We start from the raw sequence: 23,913 nt of genomic DNA, 5'->3' as shown, positions 1-23,913 counted from the left end.
CTTTCTTTGTCGTATTAGGGTATGGCACGCGAGGTGTATATTCTCTGCTCACCGGTTTTTGTTTATTCTGGCTTTTATCCACATTATCTTTACTTACCATGCCTTCTTGCCTTGGTTCTGGTTTGGAATCAACTGACCCTTCTTCATCTCGAATAGTAATCGTATGGAGTTGCTCTCTTGGGTTAGTCTCGGTGTTGCTAGGCAAGCTAGCTTGTGGTCTTTCTTAGATCAGCTTAGCAAGCTAACCTATTTGATTCTCGAGCCCTTGAATCGACGTTTGCTAATTTTTAAGCGCTATTTCGGTGTTTTAGAAACGTATTTCTGACACTGAGATGAATTTCATTAGCATCTCCTCAAGGTTCAGCTTTTTTTCCTACTGGTAAGGTGGTTGAAAGCCTTATGGGGGTTGTGGTCTTTGATTGCCTTGACCACCCCAAGAGAAATTGGGATGGTTCCTCCAACTTGCATTTCAAGTATTACCATAAGGGCTATTCTAAGGTCTAGAATTGTTACCCATATAGTTGACTCGTTCATTCGTATTGCTAGGGTCGTAAGCTAAGCATTCTAGATTATTCATTCCTTCTCCACTTGTGTCACACTGCATCCCCGAGTGTACCTGCGTAGAGACACATAAACCATCAATCTTTTTATTTAAGAGTTCTACCTGGTTTGATAACATGGTGACTATGTCGAGGTTGAAAACACCAGTGGCTTTTGTTGGATTTATCCTCATGACTTGCCACTGATAATTATTCAGTGACATCTCTTTAATAAACTCATAAGTCTCCTCATGTTTTTTTTTATTTATGGTTCCACAGGCAGCTGTATCGACCATTTGCCTAGTTGAGGGGTTCAAACCGTTGTGAAAAGTTTGAACCTGTAGCCATAAAGGTAACCCATGGTGAGGGCACCTTCTTAGTAAGTCCTTATACCTCTCCCATGCGTCGTATAAAGTCTCTAAATCCATCTGCACAAAGGAAGAGATATTGTTCCTCAATTTGGCTTCCTTAGCCGGTGGAAAGTACTTTAGTAGAAACTTCTCGGTCATTTTTTCCTAAGTAGTGATTGAACCTCGCGGTAGCGAATTCAACCATTGCTTATCTTTATTTCTTAACGAAAAGGGAAATAGCCTTAGACGAATGGCATCGTTAGAAACGCATTGATCTTGAAAGTGTCTCAATATTCCAGAAAGTTGGCCAAATGAGTATTTGGATCCTCATCTTGCAAACCATCGAACTAAATGAATTGTTGGATCATCTGAATTGTATTTGGCTTCAGTTCAGAATTGTTTGCAGTGATGGTAGGTCGAACAATACTCGATTCAGCCCTAGTGAGATTGAGCTTAGCATAATTGTACATAGTACGAGGAGCAGGATTCTGATTTACAGTAATTGCGGAAACCACTGGAGGTAGCAGATTATTCCTATTTTCAGCCATCTCTTCGGTAGTTTGGTATCATCCTCGTGCTCTTCCTCTACATACTGTAAGCTCTGCCTTATTTCTCTATGATTTTTACGAGCTGTACTTTCAATTTCGCTATCGAATAATAATAGTCCTGATGGATTCCTTCTAGTCATAAACTACAAGAACCTACCAGAAGCAAGAATCTGCTAGAAGCAAACAAAAGGAAAATTAGTAATTAAAAATAAAACTAAAAAAAATTAAATGCAATAAAAAATGGCTAAATTAATAAAAATCAAGCGTTCCTAATATCTTAGTCCCGACAACGGCACCAAAAACTTGATGGACATCTTATGATTCACTAAACTAGACTACGATCATGACAAAGGCAAGCGTACCTATCTAATGGTAGTAAAGTTATGGTGAGTCCAGAATATCGTATCCATAAGGACTAAAAGTACTAGTATTAACTATCTTTCTATTATTTAGCCTAAAATATAATAGATCTGTTTTAATCTAAAATTAACTAACTAATTAACTACTAAACGTGACAGAGAGTGAAGAAGATAATCGAGTAAACCAATAATAAAGACAATACCCAAGGAAGAATCCACCTAGACTTCACTTATTATTCTGACTTTGGATCAAACGATTTATTCACTTGTCTTGATCCATAGAAATCCCTAAATTATGTTAATCTCTCTTTCGAGACTAAGGACAACTGACTCTAGGTTGATTAATTGAAATATCTTTCTAATTAAAACCCCTATTGTCGCATTAACTCGATTTATAGATTCCCTTATTAGATTTGACTCTAATCCGACAGATTTATATCGTCCTATCTCTAGGATTGCATGCAACTACACTTAATTATGGTAGATCTACTCTTAAATAGAGACTTTTGCTCCACTGAATAAGCACATCAATCTTGAATTAATATCCTGAAAATATTAAAACAAGTATTAAGAACTCATAATTAAAAAAAAAGAACAAGTATTTATCATTAAATTCAGAACATTAAATAACAAGATCCGTCTTAGGTTTCATCTTCCCTAGGTATCTAGGGAATTTAGTTCATAATATAAAAGGAAGACATCTCAAATTTAGAAAAACAACAAGACATGAAAAACACAAATAAACTTTGAGAGAAATTTGAATGGAGGTCTTCAATCTTGACGTGGATCTACTTCTGAGATGATTCCAACGGCTTCCTTCGAGTAATTTCTACTTTTTGCTCTGCGTGTCTCTTTAGGTCTGCTTCTAGTGTGTTTATATAGACTTTAGAATGCTTAGAAACCCTAAAATTTGGCTTTTTGTGTATTAGGAAAACAGGGAGCGATATCGACACGGGCTGCCACATGGGCGTGTGGCCAGCCCGTGTGGCTCACACGGGCATGTACTCAGCTCGTGTGGAATTCATCTTGGCTGTGTGGATCTTTCAATCAGCCCGTTTTGTCTGTTTTTGGCCCATTTTATGCTCCTTTTGTTCCCCTATGCTCTCATAAGTATAAAACATGAAATTAAGGGATTAAAAGCATCTAATTCACTAAATTTTATTATAAACCATTAAAAAATATACTAAGTATGGGATTAAAATGTGTTACTTTTTTGGTTTATCAAATGTCTTCTCATACGGTACAGTCAAGGTAACTCATTCTGAATTCGACACTTTTAAGGTATATAGTACTCGACTCAAACCTTATTTTGATAATAGAATTACTAGCAAGAAAAAGGAGTTTCAACTCCGTGAACCATCGTGACTATGCAAATTTGAGGTAAGTCGAGCTTAGACTTTAAATAAGCACTTCTCGGGAGGCAACCCGAGTGTTAACACTGCTATTTTTCTTAATTTTATTTCATGATATTTTTAAAAATTAATTAATCTTCAAAATAAAAAAATAAAAAAATGTTTTTTGACCCATACGGCCTGGACACATAGGCATGTCCCAGGCCGTGTACACCAAAAGTGATCCAACACGGCCTGGATACAAGGATGTGTCCTTGGTCGTGTAGATCTTGGGACTTAATTTTTCCAAAATTTGATAGAGACACGACTTAAAATAGTCCACACGAGTGTGTCCTAGGCCGTGTGAAACTTAGAGCTAATTTTTTTCATTTTTAAATCAAGTCAGAGAGTTACACAAGCAAGGCACACAGTTGTGTTCGAGACACGGTCGAACCACACGAGCATGGGAGAAGCGAAGGAGACTACACACGACCTAGACACACGGGTGTGTCCAAGGCCATGTGAAGACTAGGCTTATATTTTTCAAACGTACATGGGCTGAAAATACCTCACACGGGCGTGTGACACAGCTTTGTGGCCCAACACTAGCCCTTACACGATCGTGTCCCCCTTTTTAACCCCCAAACCCTAACTTTTTCTTTTTACTTTCATCTTTCCCAAATTTTCAAGCACCAAAACCCTAGCCGCCGTTCCCCTTTCTTTCCTTCGACGCTGTCCTTCCTCCCTTTGAGCCACGCACGAGCCGCCTCTTTCTCTCCTTTCTTTTCCCCATCTCCTCAACCCCAACCCACCAGCCTTCTCCCATCACAACCATGCACACTGCCCACCCCGAACCACCACTGCTCTGCCGTCATCTCCTCACTAGCCACCACCATCATCTCACAGTTGGTCACCCATTGTTTGCTCATTCTTTCTTTTTTTTTATTTGATTATTTGATTATCGTTTATTTTTATTTTATTCCTCTGTTCTTATTCTTATTAGTTATTTGTTTTATTTTGCTTTGATTTTAGTTTTCTTTTAAGTTTTCTTTATTATTTTGTTGAATTCTGTTCTATTGACTTTCTCATTATTTTTCTTATTCTATTTGGTTTTGTTTTGTTTATGCATATTATTTTTAGTCTAGCAAAGTTTTGTTTTAGTGTTTATTTTTAGTTTAGTTTGATTTTTACAAGCTTCTTTTTATTTTTAGTACCATTATACTTGCCTTGTTACAACTACGTTCTGTCTTTTGGTATTTCTAAAATCTAATTCTTGTTTATAGTATATTCACTATTGATTTCTTTAATTCGTTTACTTATTGATATTACCTTCGATTATAGCATAGGATATTGGCTTGCTTTTATTATACTCGATTCATCTATCTGCTTCATTTTGTTTTAATACTTGACTGTTTTATTTTCTTGTAGTTTCATCATGACAAACACTTGTAGCGAGTCCAAAGTCGCCGTCCCCACTTCGAGAAAGAAAAAGATCCCTGGCGCAACCTCCTCTTTAAGCGCTTCTGCCGAGGCTTGCCACCCTTATCTCCGATTTTCAATGGGTTCCCAAGAGGAATTATTTCAACTACTTCAATTGCGACCATTCGGCTTAGGCCGATGTATCTATTGGGCTGCTTTGGAGTAGGTCCACCTAGCTGATATTGTTCGAGCCTTTATTACCACAGCCTCATGGGACTGATTTTTCTCCGTAATCTAGCCTACCTACATGGATCTGACTTTGGAGTTTTGCCAAACCTTTACTCTCCAGCATGCGATGACGACTCATAACGAGCCAGGCACCATCACATTCAGACTCTGTGGCTTGGTACACCATATAAGTGTCCCTGGGTTCGGCGCTATTTTGCGACTATACACTAAGGAGTTTATGAGTGCCAAAAACTTCCTCTGCCTACATCGGCACATTCACTACTCGCCAGCTTGTTGTTAGATAGATCTTACGTCGAGTATGACCCCCTAAGACGCGATTCACTCGAAGGTGACTTCTCTCCCTCTGGCTTTACAGTACATTCATGCCCTTTTAACCCATACTTTGACCGGTAGGAAAGAGAGCACCGGAGTCGTTAGTACTATCGATGCATATTTTTTATGAAACATGGCCACAGGGCATATTTTTTATTTAGCATACTTCATCACTTTAGCCTTCCGCCATCAGACTGACCGCCACCGGAAGGGTCCCATCTATTTAGGCCCTTATGTGACTTGACTTGCTCGACACTTCGGTCTCCTCAACAAACCAGAGCAGTCCTCTACACTTACACTCATCGGCCAGATGTCCCCATAGGGAATCTTGAGCATGATCTCTATAAGGATGATCGAGCGACGTCATGGAGTAGATCCTTCTCAGTACCAATTACTTCATTCTAACTCTTAGAATGAACCCAAAGACTTCACTGATGATGTCCCCTTCCATCACGAGGATCCACCTCATCCTCCATCTTCGAGTCACCATCCTGTTTCTTTTGCTGCTACTTTAGCAGACCTCTCCGAGCGATTTACTCATTTTGAACAACATTGCTTTCAGAGGTTCAACAGTATTGATGTGATATTGCAGCAAATCTATCAGCATCTCCATATTTCCTCCTCAACGCCACCGACTCACAACACCGACACGTCTTATGATGAGGACCATTGAGTCCATTTGTTTTATTTTTATTTTTATTTTTATTTTATGTTTATTTTTATTTTCTTAGACTTATTTTGTTTTTTTATATTTTGAACTATATTTTTTATTTTTATGGTTGTTTCTAATCAAGTTTTAATACGTTAATCTTCTTCACTATTTGTGTTTATTTTCTTATTAGTTTGCTCAAAATCGTGCTCTACATTTAGATTTGACTACAACTGCACTTTTCACTATTTTGGGGATTTCATCCAATATTCAGGGCAGTTTCAGTTTTCTCCCCTTCTTATGTTATTTTGTTTATACTGTGATTATCTATGTTTGTACATTGAGGATAATGTACATTTTAAATGCAGGGAGGTTATTTATATAATTAATAGAAAATCCCTAAAATATGTCTTGTGTCTAAGTAATTTTCTCATACTACTATTAGAATGAATTTTGATCGATTTGGGATTTTTATTAATGTGTTTTAGATTAATTTACTGATAATTGTGTATTGGTTGATTTAAACTTTAAGACATGAGAGAATCAAGTATGATAAGTTTATTTTCAGAATTATAGATTTTAGGTTGTTTCCCTAAATTGAGGCATTACCATGAAGTTTGAGATTTGCAAGATTGACATCAAAAACCATAATTTTTTCTGAGATTTTGAGCCTTTAGAGCAACCATAATTTATTATTGGTTTTGAGTGTGTCAATTTGATTTGTTATTCTAGAACTTGCTTCGATTATGCATGTCGAGACCACACCTTTGATTTGATATACTAAGATGATAAAGACACTTAGGTTTTAACCCACTAATCCCATAAAAAGCTTACCTACATAATTAACCCTTAGTGAACCCCTTTGAGCCTAACACATCGTTTCTTGAATTACCCATTAATGTTAACCCATAACTTATTTTTTGTTCATTGAGAATTTTTCTCGTTTTATTAACTCCCTTTTTATCGAGATTTGATTTGGCTAATTGCCTAACTTACCCTTTTGTTTTTTTTAGCTAAATTATTTCTTATTGTAAAAAAAATCGAAAAAGAATAAAATTAAAAAAATTACATATATATATTGATTATTATTTAGTTCTATGTTAATTGAGCTTGAACAGTTAGATTCATATTTGGAGAAGAAGCTCGTGGTTTTCTTGAATAATTTTCAATTGATGTAATTGTTTTTAATTCAGCATTTGTTTATTTTTCTAGTTTGGTAATTTATCAATTCAATATTGATTTTAACCATCTTTTCAGCCTTTCTCTGCACCTTTAGCCTAAGCCCCATTACAACCTTTTAAAGACCTTTTGATTTGTGTATCATCTCATTTTATAGTGGTGGAGATTTGATTTTCATGCAAGCCTATAATAATGACTTTTCATGTTTGACTATTGAGTGCTTATTCTTGAACCTTAAACACTTTGAGTGATTTGAGTGAATCTGTAGTGAGGATTTCAATTCTTGTCGATTTTGAATTAAAGGTAATTACATAGATAAAGGGGAACTATGTTTTCATGCTTTAAAAATGTTCGACTTGGATTGTTTGAAACTTTTTAGTTCTCTTTTAGTTAAATTATCAATGTATGATTATTTTTGAATTATTACGAAACATGATTGATGAGAATTATGAGTTGAAAAAGATTAATTTTAATTCTGAGTTAAGGATTTTGCTTGAGGACAAGCAAATTCTTAAGTGTGGGGATATTTGATAAGCTGTAAAAATAACATATTTTATGTAACAGCCTGATTTAGACCATAATCGAAATGGTGGTTTCATGACCACGAATTCGAGTCAAAAAATATTTTAAAATTATTTTCTATATTTATTTTGTGTGAATTTATATCTATGAAAATTTCGTGACTTAATTTTGTTGCTTAGGTATCCGATTAAATAAAAGGACTTAATCATGTAAATTAAAAATTTGGTAGTTTAATGTATAAAGGTTCAAAATACTATTGGCTTTTTAAATGGAAGCCTTTATGAGGTAATTAGGCCATTATTAAAATGGATGGACGGCAATGGACATTTATAAGTGAAAGTATAATGTTTTTAACAAAGGTTAAAAAGGTAAAATAAATATTAAGTTATTATATATCTTATAATATAAAAAAAATAAAGCCATGTTCTTATATTATCATCCACCGAAAACATAAATAAAGGAAAGAAATAAGAGAAAGCTAGGTTCGGCACTTACTCAAGCTCAATCAAGGTTTGTTTTTGTTCGGTTTTTGATAATTTCTACGTTTTTGAGATTGTTGCTTCGAGTACTACAAAACCCATGCTTGAATTTTTTATTTTGATGAATATTTTGAGTTATTCCATTGATGAGAGCTTGTGATTTTTGTTGTTTGATGATGAAAAATGAAAGATATGTTTTAGATTAACATGTTTTGTATTGGAGGTTTTGATGATTTTGAGTAATTAGGACTAAATTGTAAAAATAATAATTTGAGGGACTAAAATGTGAAATAAATGAAACATATGGACTTGTATGAACACTAGGAATATTCGGCCAAACATGGGTATAGGGAAATTTTGCATATTTTGTGTTTTGTGCAATAGGGAAAATTGTAAAAAGTGTAAATGTTAGGGGTAAAATGGTAATTTTCCTATTTATGTGTTTTTGGACTAAATTGAATGAAAATATGTTTAAATGAGCTTAATTTGAATATGTTTAGATCAAGAACCAAAGAAATTAGATTTGGATCGGGAGAAAACGAAAGTTGTCGACTAACTACCCCATTCTGTTCTATATCGTCCGATGTAAGTTTATAAGCAAATAGACGTGCTAAATTGTAGTTAAATGTTAAATATACGGATTTGGTTTAAGTGAATAAACATAGTTGTTTGATGTATTTTGGATGGAGGTTCATTATTACATTACAGTTAACTATATGACTTATTTATAAGACCATTTAATAAAGTTGATAATACTATAAACGGGGGAGAACGACAAAAAACGACAGTGTTTCCATGAAATTGGTAACAAAATAGTAACATATATTTTAAACAAAAAAGATGGTAAATAAATCCTTTAAAAAGCAGGATCTACTTAATATAATAGTTTTCCTCTGCTTTAATTATTGAAAATGCACTATAACCATACATAAAATATTTGAGCAAACTAATTTGAATGTTATTCAATAAATATTTATATTTAATTAAAAATATACAAAATTTAATATATTACTATACATACAATTCATTCCAAGGAGCAGCACATGGATATATTTTGTAAGATAATATTATGTAAACATTTTAAAGTGTTTAAGATGTGCTAGAGTAAAATATGTTATAAATGGTTTGATTTCTTCTAGGTATTCGAATATTATTGAGTTGTTTTTAATATGATTTGTAAATTATATTATCTTTAATGAAATCATGATTATTATTTAATTGAATTTATTTTTTTTATTTATATATATGAAATTTATATCTGTGAAAATTTTGTGACTTAATTTGGTCGTTTAGGTATCCGATTAAATAAAAGGACTTAATCACGTAAATTAAAATTTTGGTAGTTTAATGTATAAAGGGCCAAAATGCTATTGGCTTTTTAAATGGAAGCCTTTATGAGGTAATTAGACCATTATTAAAATGGGTGGACGGCAATGGACATTTATAAGTGAAAGTATAATGTTTTTAACTAAGGTTAAAAAGGTAAAATAAATATTAAGTTATTATATATCTTATAACATAAAAAAAAATAAAGCCATGTTCTTACATTATCATCCACCGAAAACATAAATAAAGGAAAGAAATAAGAGAAAGCTAGGTTCGGCACTTACTCAAGCTCAATCAAGGTTCGTTTTTGTTCGGTTTTTGATAATTTCTATGTTTTTGAGATCGTTGCTTCGAGTACTACAAAACCCATGCTTGAATTTTTTATTTTGATGAATATTTTGAGTTATTCCATTGATGATAGCTTGTGATTTTTGTTGTTTGATGATGAAAAAATGAAAGATATGTTTTAGATTAACATGTTTTGTATTGGAGTTATTGATGATTTTGAGTAATTAGGACTGAATTGCAAAAATAATAATTTGAGGGATAAAAATGTGAAATAAATGAAACATATGGACTTGTATGAACACTAGGAATATTCGGCCAAACATGGGTATAGGGAAATTTTGCATATTTTCTGTTTTGTGCAATAGGGACTAAATTGCAAAAAGTGTAAATGTTAGGGGTAAAATGGTAATTTGCCCATTTATGTGTTTTTGGACTAAATTGAATGAAAATATGTTTGAATGAGCTGAATTTGAATATGTTTAGATCAAGAACCAAAGAAATCGGATTTGGATCGGGGGAAAACGAAAGTTGTCAACTAGTTGCCTTGTTCTGTTCTGTATCGTCCGAGGTAAGTTTATAAGCAAATAGACGTGCTAAATTGTAGTTAAAAGTTAAATATACAGATTTGGTTTAAGTGAATAAACGTAGTTGTTTGATGTATTTTGGATGGAAGTTCATTATTAAATTACAGTTAACTATATGAGTTATTTATAAGACCATTTAATAAAGTTGATAATACTGTATGTTTTTGCTATTGAATAAAGTATAATGTAAACATTTTAAAGTGTTTAAGATGTGCTAGAGTAAAATAAGTTATAAATGGTTTGATTTCTTCTAGGTATTCGAATATTATTGAGTTATTTTTAATATGATTTGTAAATTATATTATCTTTAATTAAATCATGATTATTATTTAATTGAATTTATGTTTTTAATATATACTGGTATGAAATGTATGACTTTATACATGTTATGGACGAATATGAGAAAGCTTGGCCATTACATTTCTGAATTCGTTTCGACCGAGTTACGACATCCGAAAGCCCCGTATGAACCTTAGGAATAGTTAGGATACATATGTCATGACATTGGATTCCGATATATGTGTGCGAGTAAGACCATGGCATCGATATGTGATTTTGATATATGTGTGCGAGTTCATTATTTCAAAATGTAATCTAGCCTATACGTGCCATAATTCAAGTTCAACTTTTTAAGTACCAAAGTAGTAAATAGTGTGATGAACTTTTCTGACGATCTCCGAGCTTGTAACGTGAATCTAAAATCTATAAAACAAGGTAAACATTCTAACTTAGCTTAGTAACTCATAAGCAAATAAATAGCACAATGATATAAATATCTCATTTTTAAACCAAACCAAATTGTATTAACGATACATGCTTAACCTTAAATTACTAATACATAATTAATACATTTTCATACATATTCTATATCTTAGCCGAATACTCACATAAGCAAAATTAACCAAATCTCATTAAACTTCCAAATCTATGAAGTCATTATTTAATCATTTATATATACACTCATGAAAATAAGCTCGAAAATCATAATAAAACATTATGAATATGTACATCTTATTTGGCCGAATATGCATGGTCATAATTACATATAAATATGTATCAAAAGCCGAATATTCATACTAAATTCACATGAAATCCACATTTGCATTATACATAATTTGCAACATGTTTCAAGTCACATACTTACCATATTTCAAGTAGACAACAAGCTAACCCATACTTGCCCATTTAGCTCATTTTATACATTTGATCACAACTTAGATTTACCCGATGAACCATTCAGAATTGGGTAAGACACTCGGATATGACTTATATATATGTGTGTATGTGTGTGTGATTATTAGTAAATGTGTTTTTTTCATTAATGCCTCGTAACCCTAATCCGGCGACGGACAGGAGTTAGGGGTGTTATATTTTTATTGGTATCAGAGCTATAGTTTAGTCGGTTCTAGGACTAACGTAGAGCGTGTGAGACTAGCTATACATGCCATATTATATACTGCGATAGTGTGATGACTTCTGACATTTGAAAATGTGTTTTCATATAGTAAATAGATCCCGACAGAGCTGTAGCTGATGATATCGAGAGTGTAGCGTCTGCTCCCGCGCAAGGGACAACGTCGGTTGATTCTCGACCTATTTCGAGTAACTAGGAAGGAGAGGCTAGACAAGTCTTTTACCAAATGATGAATGACTGGTTTACTCAGTATATCCGAACTAACCTGGCTGCACAGCAACCTCTACCCTCGACTAGTCCATCTTCAATGCCTGTTGTACCTCAAGTAAGTGATCTGCTGAGATTATATAAGCCACCTGTCGATAAAATTAGAAAACACGGGGCTGAAGAGTTTAAAGCTACTGATGATGATAATACTGAGCGGACTGAGTTCTGGCTTGATAATACTATCCGTGTGTTTGATGAGCTATCCTGTACCCCGGATGAGTGTTTGAAATGTGCCATATCTTTGCTTCGAGACACAGCATATCACTGGTGGAATACCCTAGTATCGGTGGTTCTGAAAGAGCGGATTACCTGGGACTTCTTCTAGACTGAGTTCTGCAAGAAGTATATCGTCAGAGATTTATTGATCAGAAGTGTAAAGAATTTCTAGAGCTGAAACAGGGTCGGATGACCGTGACAAAATATGAGCGAAAATTTGTGAGACTCAACCGATATACCCGAGAGTGTGTTTCTGCTGAAGCCATAATGTGTAAAAGATTTAAAGATGGGTTGAACGAAGACATCAAACTGTTAGTTGGCATATACTGGTTGAGCGAGCCTGTAAAGCTGAAGAACTCGGGAAAGAGAAAAGAAAAGCTGACTTTGAAGCTAGAGATGCACATAAAAGAACATCCGATAAGTCATTCCAGTCTGCACCAAAGAAGTTTCGAGATGATCTCAGCCGTTCTAAAGCCACTTCGGTTTATTCTAGACGGGATCAGAGGACACCACCTATGAGCTCGAGAGCTACCTTAGTAGCTAGTATGGGAAATGTCAGATCAAACCAACCCGAGTGTAAACACTGCAGCAAACGACATCCTGGCAGTTGCAGATTGCTTGATCGGGCTTGTTTTAAATGTGGATCGATAGATCATTATATTCGTGATTACCCAATGTTAGCTGAAAAAATCCAGTACAGAATACAAGATCGGGTAATACTGCAGCTCGAGGTAGACCACCCAGAAATGCAAGTAATGTGAGTGGCAGTCAGAGAGGGACTAAAGATACAGCAGTCAGATCTGAGTCTCGTACACCTGCTAGAGCCTATGCTATTAGCGTGCGAGAGGAGGCTTCATCCCAGATGTCATTACTGGTACATTCACTCTTTATGATACCAATGTAATTGCATTGATTGATCCTGGTTCTACTCATTCTTATGTATGTAAGACATTAGTATTCAGTAAGGCTCTGCCTGTTGAGTCTACTGAGTTTGTGATTAGAGTGTCAAACCCCTTGGGCCAGTGTGTTATGGTTGAAAAAGTGTGTAAGAATTGTCCTTTGATGGTTCGAGATTTGTGCTTTTCGGCTGATTTGATGTTGTTTCCATTTGATGAGTTCGACATAATTTTGGATATGGACTGGTTGACTTTGCATGATGCTGTCATAAATTGCAAAAGAAAGACTATTGATTTACGGTGCAAGAATGATGAGATTATTCAAATTGAATCTAATTATCTGAATGGGTTACCAGCAGTGATTTCTTCGATGTTAGCTGAAAAATATGTGAGAAAAGGCTGCGAAGCTTACTTTGTGTATGTGTTTGATAGTAAAGTGGCCAAAAGGAACATTGAATTAGTACATGTTGTGTGCGAGTATCCGGATGTATTTCCTGAAGAATTACCGGGTTTGCCACCTATTCAGCAGGTAGAGTTTGGTATTGAGTTAATGCCTGGAAAGACTCCGATATCCATAGCTCCGTATAGAATGGAACCTACAGAATTAAAAAAATTGAAAGCTCGGTTGCAAGAGTTGACAGATAGAGGTTTCGCGTATCCAAGTTTCTCTCCTTGGGGTGCACCAGTACTGTTTTTGAAAAAGAAAGATGGAACTATGAGAATGTGCATTGATTATAGACAACTCAATAAGGTGATTATAAAGAATAAGTATCTGTTTCCACGGATTGATGATCTGTTTGATCAATTGAAATGGGCTACAGTGTTTTTGAGGATAGATTTTAGATCAAGCTATTATCAGTTGCGAGTTAAAGACTCCGACGTTTCAAAGACTGCTTTTCGAACGAGGTACGGACACTACAAGTTTTTGGTTATGCCTTTTGAACTTACTAATGCACCTACTATTTTCATGGATTTGATGAATCGAATCCTCAGACTGTATCTGGATCAGTTTGTGGTTCTGTTTATAGATGACATTTTGATCTACTCTCGTGATGAAGCTGAACATGCCGAACATTTGAGACTTGTGTTACAGACTTTGTGAGATAAGCAGTTGTATGCGAATTTTAGTAAATATGAGTTCTGGTTAAGTGAAGTCAGTTTTTTGGGCCATGTTGTATTAGCATCAGGTATTTAGGTTGATCCGAGTCAAATTTCAGCCATACTCGATTGGAATCCTCCTAAGAATGTTTCTAAAGTTTGAATCTTTTTGGGACTTGCTGGTTATTATAAACGGTTCATGAAAGGCTTCTCTATGATTGTAGCCCCGATGACAAAGCTATTACAGAAAGATGTTAAGTTTGAGTGGTCAGAAAAGTGTTAGAAAAGCTTTGATCAGTTGAAAGCCTTTTTAACCGAAGCTCTAGTGCTAGTTCAACCAAAATCGAGTAAAGAATTTTTTATTTATAGTGATGTATCTTTAAATGGTTTGGGCTATGTTTTAATGCAAGAAGGCAGAGTTATAGCTTATGCCCTGAGATAGTTAAAGCCGCATGAAAAGAACTATCCGACACACGACCTAGAATTGGCAGCTATTGTGTTTGCATTAAAGATATGGCGCCATTATCTGTTCGGTGAAAATGTCATGTTTATTCTGATCACAAAAGCCAGAAATACTTGATGACTTAGAAAGATCTAAACTTGAGACAACACCAATGGTTAGAATTGCTAAAAGACTATGAGCTTGTGATTAACTATCACCTAGGAAAGGCTAATGTTGTTGCTAATGCTTTAAGCAGAAAATCCCTGTTTGCTTTGCGTTCAATGAATGCGCATATGGCTATGTCTGATGATGGTTCGATAATAGCTGAATTGAAAGCAAGACTGTTATTTTTTCAACAAATTTATGATGTCTGATGGTCGTAAAACTAACTAAAAATTCGACTAAGGCAAGCGCACCTATCGAATAGCAGTATAGTTGAGGTGAGACCGGAAATATCGTATCCACAAGGACTAAAAGTACTAGTAATTACTATTTTTTTATTATCTAGCCTGAGAATCGAAGGGATGTTTTAAAAATTAAAATTAACTATCTAATTAACTGAGACTAATACAGAGATAAAAGTTGGAAAATACTTTAGGAAAACCGATGGAGAAGACAATACCTAAGGAAGAATCCACCTAGACTTCACCTATTACCTTTGAATTAGATGATTTATTCACTTGCGTTAATCCGTAGAAATACCTGATTTATGTTAATATCCCTCTCGAGACTAAGAACAACTGAATCTAGGTTGATTAATTGAAATCTCTTTCTAATTAAAACCCCTATTGTCGCATTAACTCGATCTATGGATTCCCTTATTAGATTTGACTCTAATCCAGCGGATTTATGTCGTCCTATCTCTAGGATTACATGCAACTCCGCTTAATTATGAACGATCTACTCTTAAATAGGGACTTTTGCTCCACTGAATATGTACATCAAAAACCTGAATTAATATCCTAGAATATTAAAACAAGAATTTAAAACTCACAATTAAGAATAAGAACAAGTATTTATCATATAATTCAAATAGTAATAAGATCCGTCTTAAGTTTCACCTCCCTTAGGTATTTAGGGAGTTTAGTTCATAATGATGGAAAACATCTCAAGATTTAGAAAATAACAGAACATAAAGAAACCCAAAGAACCCTTAAGGAATTGAATGGAAATCTTTAGTTTTGATGTAGATCCTGCCTCCGAGTTGATTCTGATGGCTGTCATAAGGTATTTTCTGATTTCTACCCTACGTGTGTCTTTAATCCTCTTCTAGGGTGTTTATATAGACTTTGGAATGCCCAAATTAACCCAAAATTAGCCTTTTCCTAGTAGAATTAGACTTAGGCTCGATAGGGACATGACCGTGTGCCACGTCCGTGTGAAAATGCTCAGGCTGTATGTAATTCAAACTTGGTTTCATGTTGACACGTCCATAAAACACGGGCATGTGGTCTACCCGTGTTTCACACACGGGTGTGTGAATTGCCCGTGTGGAAGTGCCTACGCTGTGTGAAACACTGAATTTGTCCAAATTTGTCCATTTTTGGCCCGTTTCTTGCTATTTTTGCTATTCTAAGCTCTCTTGAGTATAAACATGAAATTAAAGAATTAGGAGCATCAAATTCATTAAAATTAAGGAAAAATCATTCATAAATATGCCAAGCATGGGGTAAAAATATGTATATATTACGGTTTATCAAATATCCCCACACTTAAGCATTTGTTTGTCCTAAAGCAAAATCCTCAACTCACAATTAAAATAAATTCTTCTCAACTTATAATTCTCATTGATAATGTTCGAAATAATCCATAAGTAATTATACGTTAAGAGCTTAACTAAAAGAACATTAAAGTTTCAAACAATCCAAATTGAGCATTTCAATCATAAAATTATAGGTATCCCCCTTTATCTAAGTAATCACCTTTAATTCCAAATTGACAAGGTTGACATCCTTACTAATGATTACTCAAATCACTCAAAGTGTTTAAGGTTCAATAATTAAACACTCAATAGTCAAACATGAAAAGTTATTACCATAAGCTTGCATGAAAATCAAATCTCCACCACTATGAATGAGATGATACACAAATCAAAAGGTCTTTAACCAGGTTGTAATGGGACTTAGGTTAAAGGTGTGGATAAACGCTGAAGAAGAGGGTTAGAATCGACATTAATTTAATACATTACCAAACTTAGAAAAATAAAGCTAATCACTGAATTACAAAAAAATGCCAAAATTTGAATTATCCGAAACTAATGATGTGAGCTTTTTCTCAATATAACAACTTTAACTTACCCAAGCTCTTTAGAACGATATGCAATTGAATGAATATGAGTATACGTTTTTTTAAGTATAAGAACAAGTATTTAAAGGAAAATATATAATAAGAAATAATTCAGCAACTAGAATGAACGAACATAGTTAGGTAACTAATCAAATCAAATCTCGATAAAAAGGAGTCAATGAAAAGGGAGAAATTCTTAACGAATCAAAAAGGGTTATTAAGGGGAAAATTAGGAAATAATAGTTAAGGCTCAAAGGGGTTCACTAGGAGTCAATTATGTGGGTAAGCTTTTTGTGGAGTAAATGGGTTGAAACCTAAGTGGCTTTATCATTTAAGTATATGAAATCAAAGGTGTGGTCTTAACATGCATAATCAAAGCAAGTTCTAGAATAACAAATCAATGTTGACACACTCATAACTAATAAAATCAGTGAGCAACAAAGATATATGCTCTAAAAGGCTCAAAATCTTACGAAGATTATAGATATTTGATGCCAATCCTGTGAATTCAAAACTTAAGATAATACCTCAATTCAAGGGAACAACCTAGCAATTTTAATTCTCAAAAGTTTCAACTTATCATGCTTGATTTTCTAATGTCTTAAAGTTAAACAATCAATGCACAATTACCTAGGATTTAATTCAAAACATATCAATAAAAATCATAAATCAATTAGAATTTGCTCTAATAATAAGATGAGAAAATTATTTGAGAACAAGATAAAAATTCAGGGATTTTCTAATAATCATCTAAATAATCTCCCCACACTTAAGATGTACATTGTCCTCAATGTACAAAGATACATAATAACAATATAATCATAATATCAGAAGAGAGGGAGAGAAGCGAAACTGCCTTGAATTTTTGGATGAAATCCTTGGAATAGCAAACGCTAGAATTGTAGATAGTGCTAATGAAAGGCATGATTCTGAGTTACTAGTAAAAAAATAAACACAACTGTGGAAGATAATCAAAGGGTTACTCGAGAAAAAACATAAAGATAAATATAGTTCAAAATATAAAACATAAGTCTTCAAAAATAGATAAAAATCAAAATATAATTTAAATGAAAATAATAATAATAAAAAAATAAATAAAGGGACTTAGAGGTCCTCACCATCGGATGCCCCGTGGGTCAACGATGCCGAAAGAGAGATGTGGAGGTGGTGGCAAATTTGTCGAAGAGAGGCATCGATGCTGTTGAATCGCTTAAAACACTACTGCCCAAAGCGAGTGAGTCGCTCAGATATGTCTGTCAAAGTGGCAGCAGGAGGTCGGTGACTCAGTGGTGGTGGTGGTGGGTGTAGGTCCTCGTGAGAGGGAGGGACATTATCAGTAATGTCCTCTAGCTCGTTCTGGTCATCAGAATGGACGAGTCTCTACTGAGGGGGGTCAATTCCATGGTGTCATTTTATCATCCTTATGTGGATCATACTAGATATTCCTTGAGGACACATCTGGCCCACTAGTGTGACTGTTGATGACATCTCTAGAGTGTCAAAGAGGTCGAAGTGTTGAGCGAGGCAAGTCACGTAGGGGCCAAGGCAAATGGGGCCCCTCCTATGGCGGTCCGTCTAATGGCTAAAAGCAAGCGCTATAAAATATGCTATATCAAACACGTGACTAGTGGCGATGCTCCATAAGAAATAAGCATCGGTGGTGCTAACTACTCTGGTGCTCTCTCTCCTCCCAGTCAAGGTGTGAGTTAATAAGGCATGAATGTATCATAGAGCCGAAGAAAAAGATGTCACCTTCGAGTGACTCGCATCATAATGGATCTGACTAGCTGTGAGATCCATTCAACAGCACGAAGGTGAGTGATGTATGTGACAGTGGAGGTGAAGAAAGTTATCGGCACTTATAAACTATTCGGTTTAGATGCCTACAGCTGTGCCAAACTCAGGGACTCTCATATGTTGCACTAAGCCACCAAGTTAGAATGTAATGGTGCCATGCTCGTCATGTGATGACATCACTCGCTGAAGGTGGAATGTCGAGCAAAACTCTAGAGTAAGCTCCATGTATGTGGGCTCGACGACATCAAAGAAATGGTCCTATGGTGCCGTAGTAATTAAAGCACGAACCTCATCAATTAGTCTGACCTGTTCCAATGTAGCCCAATCAATACATCGGCCCAAACCTAGCAGTCGCACACGCAAGAGCTGGAACAGGTCTTTAGGTGGGCTTGACGAGAATCAAAGCAGAATATGGCGAGCTTCGGTGGAAGCGCTCGAAGAGCTTGCACCGGGACCCTTTCACTTTTTTTAAGTGGGAACGACAGTTTTCTTGCCTCGTGTGTTTGTCATGGTATTCCTGAAAGTAGAATAGTTCAATATTAGTAAAACAAGAATATATATCACCAATCAAAACTATCGAGAAACTAAGGAGGAGAAATGTGAATAAGACAAAAGCGTGACTTGGAAGACTCTAGTGTGATAAAATAAAAATGGTTGGCATGTATAATCTAGTCCTATATGCATTAATAATTGAACATGTCAAAACTAACAGAAAATAAATAACTAACAGTGTATTTAATTAATGAGCAATATTAATAATAAAAATAAAAACCAATGCAATGAAAAAAATAAGTGTTAAAGACCTTAATATTGATGACACATTAAGCCCACCCAAATATCAAAGGTTTTATGCGTAAAATAGTAGGTGAATGAAAATCAAGAAGCAATATAGTGCAATCCCTAATCCCAGAATTCAGAAATAATATTATAACTACTAAGAATCAACAAAATTAAAAATAAATCTCACTTAATAAAAGAAAAGAAAATAAATAAATAAATAATAAAGAAAAGAGAATGCAAGAACCGATTGTTATGGTGGAGGGGATGGTGGTAGGTGGTCGACGGTGAAAGAGAAGCGAGAGAGGGTCGGTCAGATGGGGAAGGGGGCTGCTGGTGTGGTCGGTTTGGTTTTGGGAGGGACAAGGGGGAAAGGTTGGGGGATCGGATGGGGGAAGGTGATATGTGTGCGTGAGGCGTCAGGGTGGGGGAAAATAGCTTTGGGGTGAGGAAGGTGAAGAGGGGGTGATCGGCTGTGGTCGATGATGGCTAGAGTAGGGGAGAAAAAGGAAGCTATGGCTGAGGTGTAAGGAAGAAGAAGATAAAGAAAAGAAAGGAAAAAAAATTAGAGTTTGGGAGGTTAAAGTAGGGGCACGGTCGTGTTAAGGCCACGTGTTGGGCCGCACAATCGTGTCACACACTCGTGTGGCTAGAGTTTAGCCTATGTTAATCGCGAAAATTGAATGCTCAATCGTCACATGGCTTGGGGACACGCCCGTGTGAGTCACATGGCCGTGTTGCATGATCGTGTTCCTTGTCCTTCGCTTCTCCCATGCCCATGTGGTATCCCACACACCCGTGTGTACGAACACACGGCCGTGTGCCTTATCCGTGTAACTCTGACTTGTTTAAAATTTTAAAAATTTAGCTCCAATTTTTACATGGCCTAGGACACGCCTGTGTTTCCAGGCTGTGTGGTCTACATGGCCGTGTCGCACGCCCGTGTGGCTTGAAACTTGGAAATTTTTAGCCCTGTTTTCACATGGTCAAGGACATGCCCATGTGTCCAGGCCGTGTGGGTCACTGTACCTGTATAAAATACACGAAAAATAGCTAAAATGAACTAGTTAGTGGTGTTAGTGCTCGGGTTACCTCCCGAGAAGAGCTTATTTAAAGTCTAAGCTTGACTTACCTCAATTTTTTGTGATTACGATGGATTGAGGAGTTGAAACTCCTCACCTCTGCTATCAATTTTATCAAAATAAGGTCTGAGTCAAGTATTATTTACCTTGAAAGTTTCGAATTCAGTGTGTGTTACCTCGACTGTACCATGTGGGAAGGTTTTCAATACCATGAAAGGAATTGCTCCATTTGTATTGTGCTCTAAAGTAGCAATTCGATGGTACTTTTCATCTAACAATAATTTTTCCCCAACCTTAAATTGCGTTGTTTCATCCCTATGCTTGTCGTGGTGTTGCTTTGATTTATCGTGTGCTTTTGGTTTCTCATTGAAATGTGTTCGTCATTCGTCTAGTTCATCAATTTGTAGTCTTCGTTCCTCATGACTCGTTCTGTTTTTTGTCACATGGACTAGAATGTGTCTCCATCACGTTCTCACTAGGGGTTTCCTGAAAAAAAGTTTGAGCCATAATGTTATTTATATCAACAGAACTTGTATAGCCATCTTGCTTACTAGATATTTTAATCGAATCACGAGCTTGGAAAGTAATCATGTCATCCCCTACACGAAGTATTAGTTCTCCTATGCCAACATCAATGATAGTCCTAGCAGTTGCTAAAAAGGGTCGTCCTAAAATCAAAGAGACATCACTGTCTTCTTCCATGTCTAGAACAACAAAATCAATTTGGAATATAAATTTATCAATTTTGACAAGCACGTCTTCAATAATACCCCTAGAAAATCTAATTGTTCTATCTTCCAATTGAATGCTCATCCTAGTTTATTTGGGTTTCCCAAGACCTAGTTGTTTAAACATTTTATAAAGCATGACATTAATGCTAGCCCCTAAATCAACCAAAGCATTGTTAACATTTAAACAACCAATTAAGCAAGGAATCGTAAAACTCCCCGGATCTTTCAACTTGTTGGGTAGCTTATTTTGTAAAATGGCTGAGCAAACTGCGTTTAATTCAATATGCGATGCATCATCTAACTTTAGTTTATTAACCAAGACCTACTTTAAAAATTTCACTGTGTTTGGCATCTGCGAAAGAGCTTCAATAAACGGTAAGTTAATATGTAATTTTTTTAATAATTTAAGGAATTTACAAAATTGTTCGTCTGTGTAGTCTTTCCTTGTCGCATTGGGGTATGGCACACGAGGTTTATACTCTTTGCATACCAGTTTCTGCTTACTGTGGTTCACCCCATCATTACCATTACTTACCACAAGTCCTTGCTTTGGTTCTGGTTCAGGTTCAACTAACCCTTCTTCATCTCGAACAATAATGTATGAAGTTGTTCCCTTGGGTTAGTTTCAGTGTTACTTGGTAGGCCACCTTGTGGTCGTTAAGAAATCAACTTAGTAATCTGTCTTGAGCCCTTGAATCGATGCTTGATGATTCTTAAGCACTATTTTGGTATTCTGAAAATGAGTTTTTGACACCGAGATGAATTTTGTGAACATCTTTTCAAGGTTCGATTTCTTCTCTTGTTGGTAAAATGGTTGTTGAAAACCTGGAGGATGTTGTGGCCTTTGAATTCCCTGACCACCCCATGAGAAATTGGAATGGTTCCTCTAACCTAAATTATAAGTGTTACTATACGAGTTATTTTGAGGTCTAGAATTATTACCATATAATGGACTTGTTCCTCCTCGGTGCTAGGGTTGAAGGATGGATAATCTGTGTTGTGTACTCCTCCTCCATTTGAATCACACCTCATTACTGGATGTACCTGAGTAGAACCATACAAACCATCAATCGTTTTATTTAAAAGTTCTACATGATTAGATAGCATAATGACGGCGTCGAGGTTGAAAACACTGGCTACTTTTGTCAGCTTTGTTCTCATGACTTGCCACTGATAGTTATTCAGTGACGTCTCTTCAATAAATTCATAAGCTTCTTCAGGTGTTTTGATGTTTAAAGTTCCACTGGCGGCTATGTAGATAAGTTGCCTTGTTGAGGGGTTCACACCATTGTAAAAAGTCTAAACCTGCAGCCATAGAGGTAACCCATAGTGAGGGCACCTTCTTAATAAGTCCTTGTATCTCTCCCATGCATCATAAAGAGTTTCTAGATCTATCTATACAAAAGAAGAGATATCATTCCTTAATTTAGCCGTTTTAGCCGGCGGAAAATATTTAAGTAAAAATTTTCGGTCATTTGTTCCCAAGTAGTGATTGACCCTCGAGGTAACAAGTTCAACCACTGTTTAGCCTTATTTTGTAATGAAAAAGGAAATAACCGAAGGTGAATGGCATCGTCAGAAACACCATTAATCTTAAAGGTGTCGCAGAATTCTAGAAAATTTGTCAAATGAGTGTTTGGATCCTCGTCCTGCAAACCATAAAACTGAACAAACTGTTGTATCATTTGAATCATGTTAGGTTTCAGTTCAAATTTATTTGCAGCAACAGCAGGTCTAACTATACTCGATTTAGTTCCTGTTAAATTAGGTTTAGCATAATCATACATAGTACGAGGAGCAGGATTCTGATCTACGGGATTTGCAGCAACCACAGGAGGTAGCGAATTATTTTGATTATCAGCCATCTCCTCAGTTGTAGTATGTATATCATCCTCACGCTCTTCCTCTATGTATTGTAGGCTTCACCTTATTCCTCTTCGATTTCTGCGAGCTGTGCTCTCAATCTCACTGTCAAAAAGCAAAGGTCCTGATGGGTTTCTTCTAGTCATAAATTGTCAAAAACCTGCCAAGAGTTAAAGAAAATAAAATTAAAAATTAAAAACAAAAAGTAAATTGCAATAAACGTAAAAATGGCTAAAGTAATAAAAATTAAGTGATTCTAATATCCTAGTCCCCGGCAACGGCGCCAAAAACTTGATGGTCGTAAAACTAACTAAAAATTCGACTAAGGCAAGTGCACCTATCAAACAGTAGTATAGTTGAGGTGAGACCTGAAATATCGTATCCACGAGGACTAAAAGTACTAGTAATTACTATCTTTTTATTATCTAGCCTGAGAATCGAAGAGATGTTTTAAAAACTAAAATTAACTATCTAATTAACTAAGACTACGACAGAGATAAAAGTTGGAAAATACTTTAGGAAAACCGATGGAGAAGACAATACCTAAGGAAGAATCCACTTAGACTTCACCTATTACCTTTGAAGTAGACGATTTATTCACTTGACTTAATCCGTAGAAATCCCTAATTTATGTTAATATCCCTCTTGAGACTAAAAACAACTGATTCTAGGTTGATAAATTGAAATCTCTTTCTAATTAAAACCCCTATTGTCGCATTAACTCGATCTATGGATTCCCTTATTAGATTTGACTCTAATCCGTCAGATTTATGTCGGCCTATCTCTGGGATTGCATGCAATTCTGCTTAATTATGAACGATCTACTCTTAAACAATGACTTTTGCTCCACTGAATAAGTGGTCACGATTTTCGTGTGACAGGTTTTAAATATTTATAATGAATCATTCTT

At 35.5% G+C, this 23,913-nt stretch overlaps 2 non-coding genes across 2 annotated transcripts; both read left to right on the top strand.

Moving 5' to 3' along the window:
* The first annotated feature begins 893 nt into the window (after positions 1 to 893).
* LOC121231557 (small nucleolar RNA R71) lies at positions 894 to 1,000 on the top strand. Its single transcript, XR_005929615.1, has one exon. It is a non-coding gene; the product is annotated as a small nucleolar RNA R71 (small nucleolar RNA).
* Positions 1,001 to 22,461: 21,461 nt separating this feature from the next.
* LOC121231338 (small nucleolar RNA R71) lies at positions 22,462 to 22,568 on the top strand. Its single transcript, XR_005929398.1, has one exon. It is a non-coding gene; the product is annotated as a small nucleolar RNA R71 (small nucleolar RNA).
* Positions 22,569 to 23,913: the final 1,345 nt, after the last annotated feature.

This window comes from Gossypium hirsutum, chromosome A06 (genome assembly GCF_007990345.1).
Source record: "Gossypium hirsutum isolate 1008001.06 chromosome A06, Gossypium_hirsutum_v2.1, whole genome shotgun sequence".
Classification (NCBI taxonomy): Eukaryota; Viridiplantae; Streptophyta; class Magnoliopsida; order Malvales; family Malvaceae; genus Gossypium; species Gossypium hirsutum.
The sequence above is the reverse complement of the archived record's forward strand: the minus strand, read 5'-3'. Positions and strand labels throughout refer to the sequence as shown.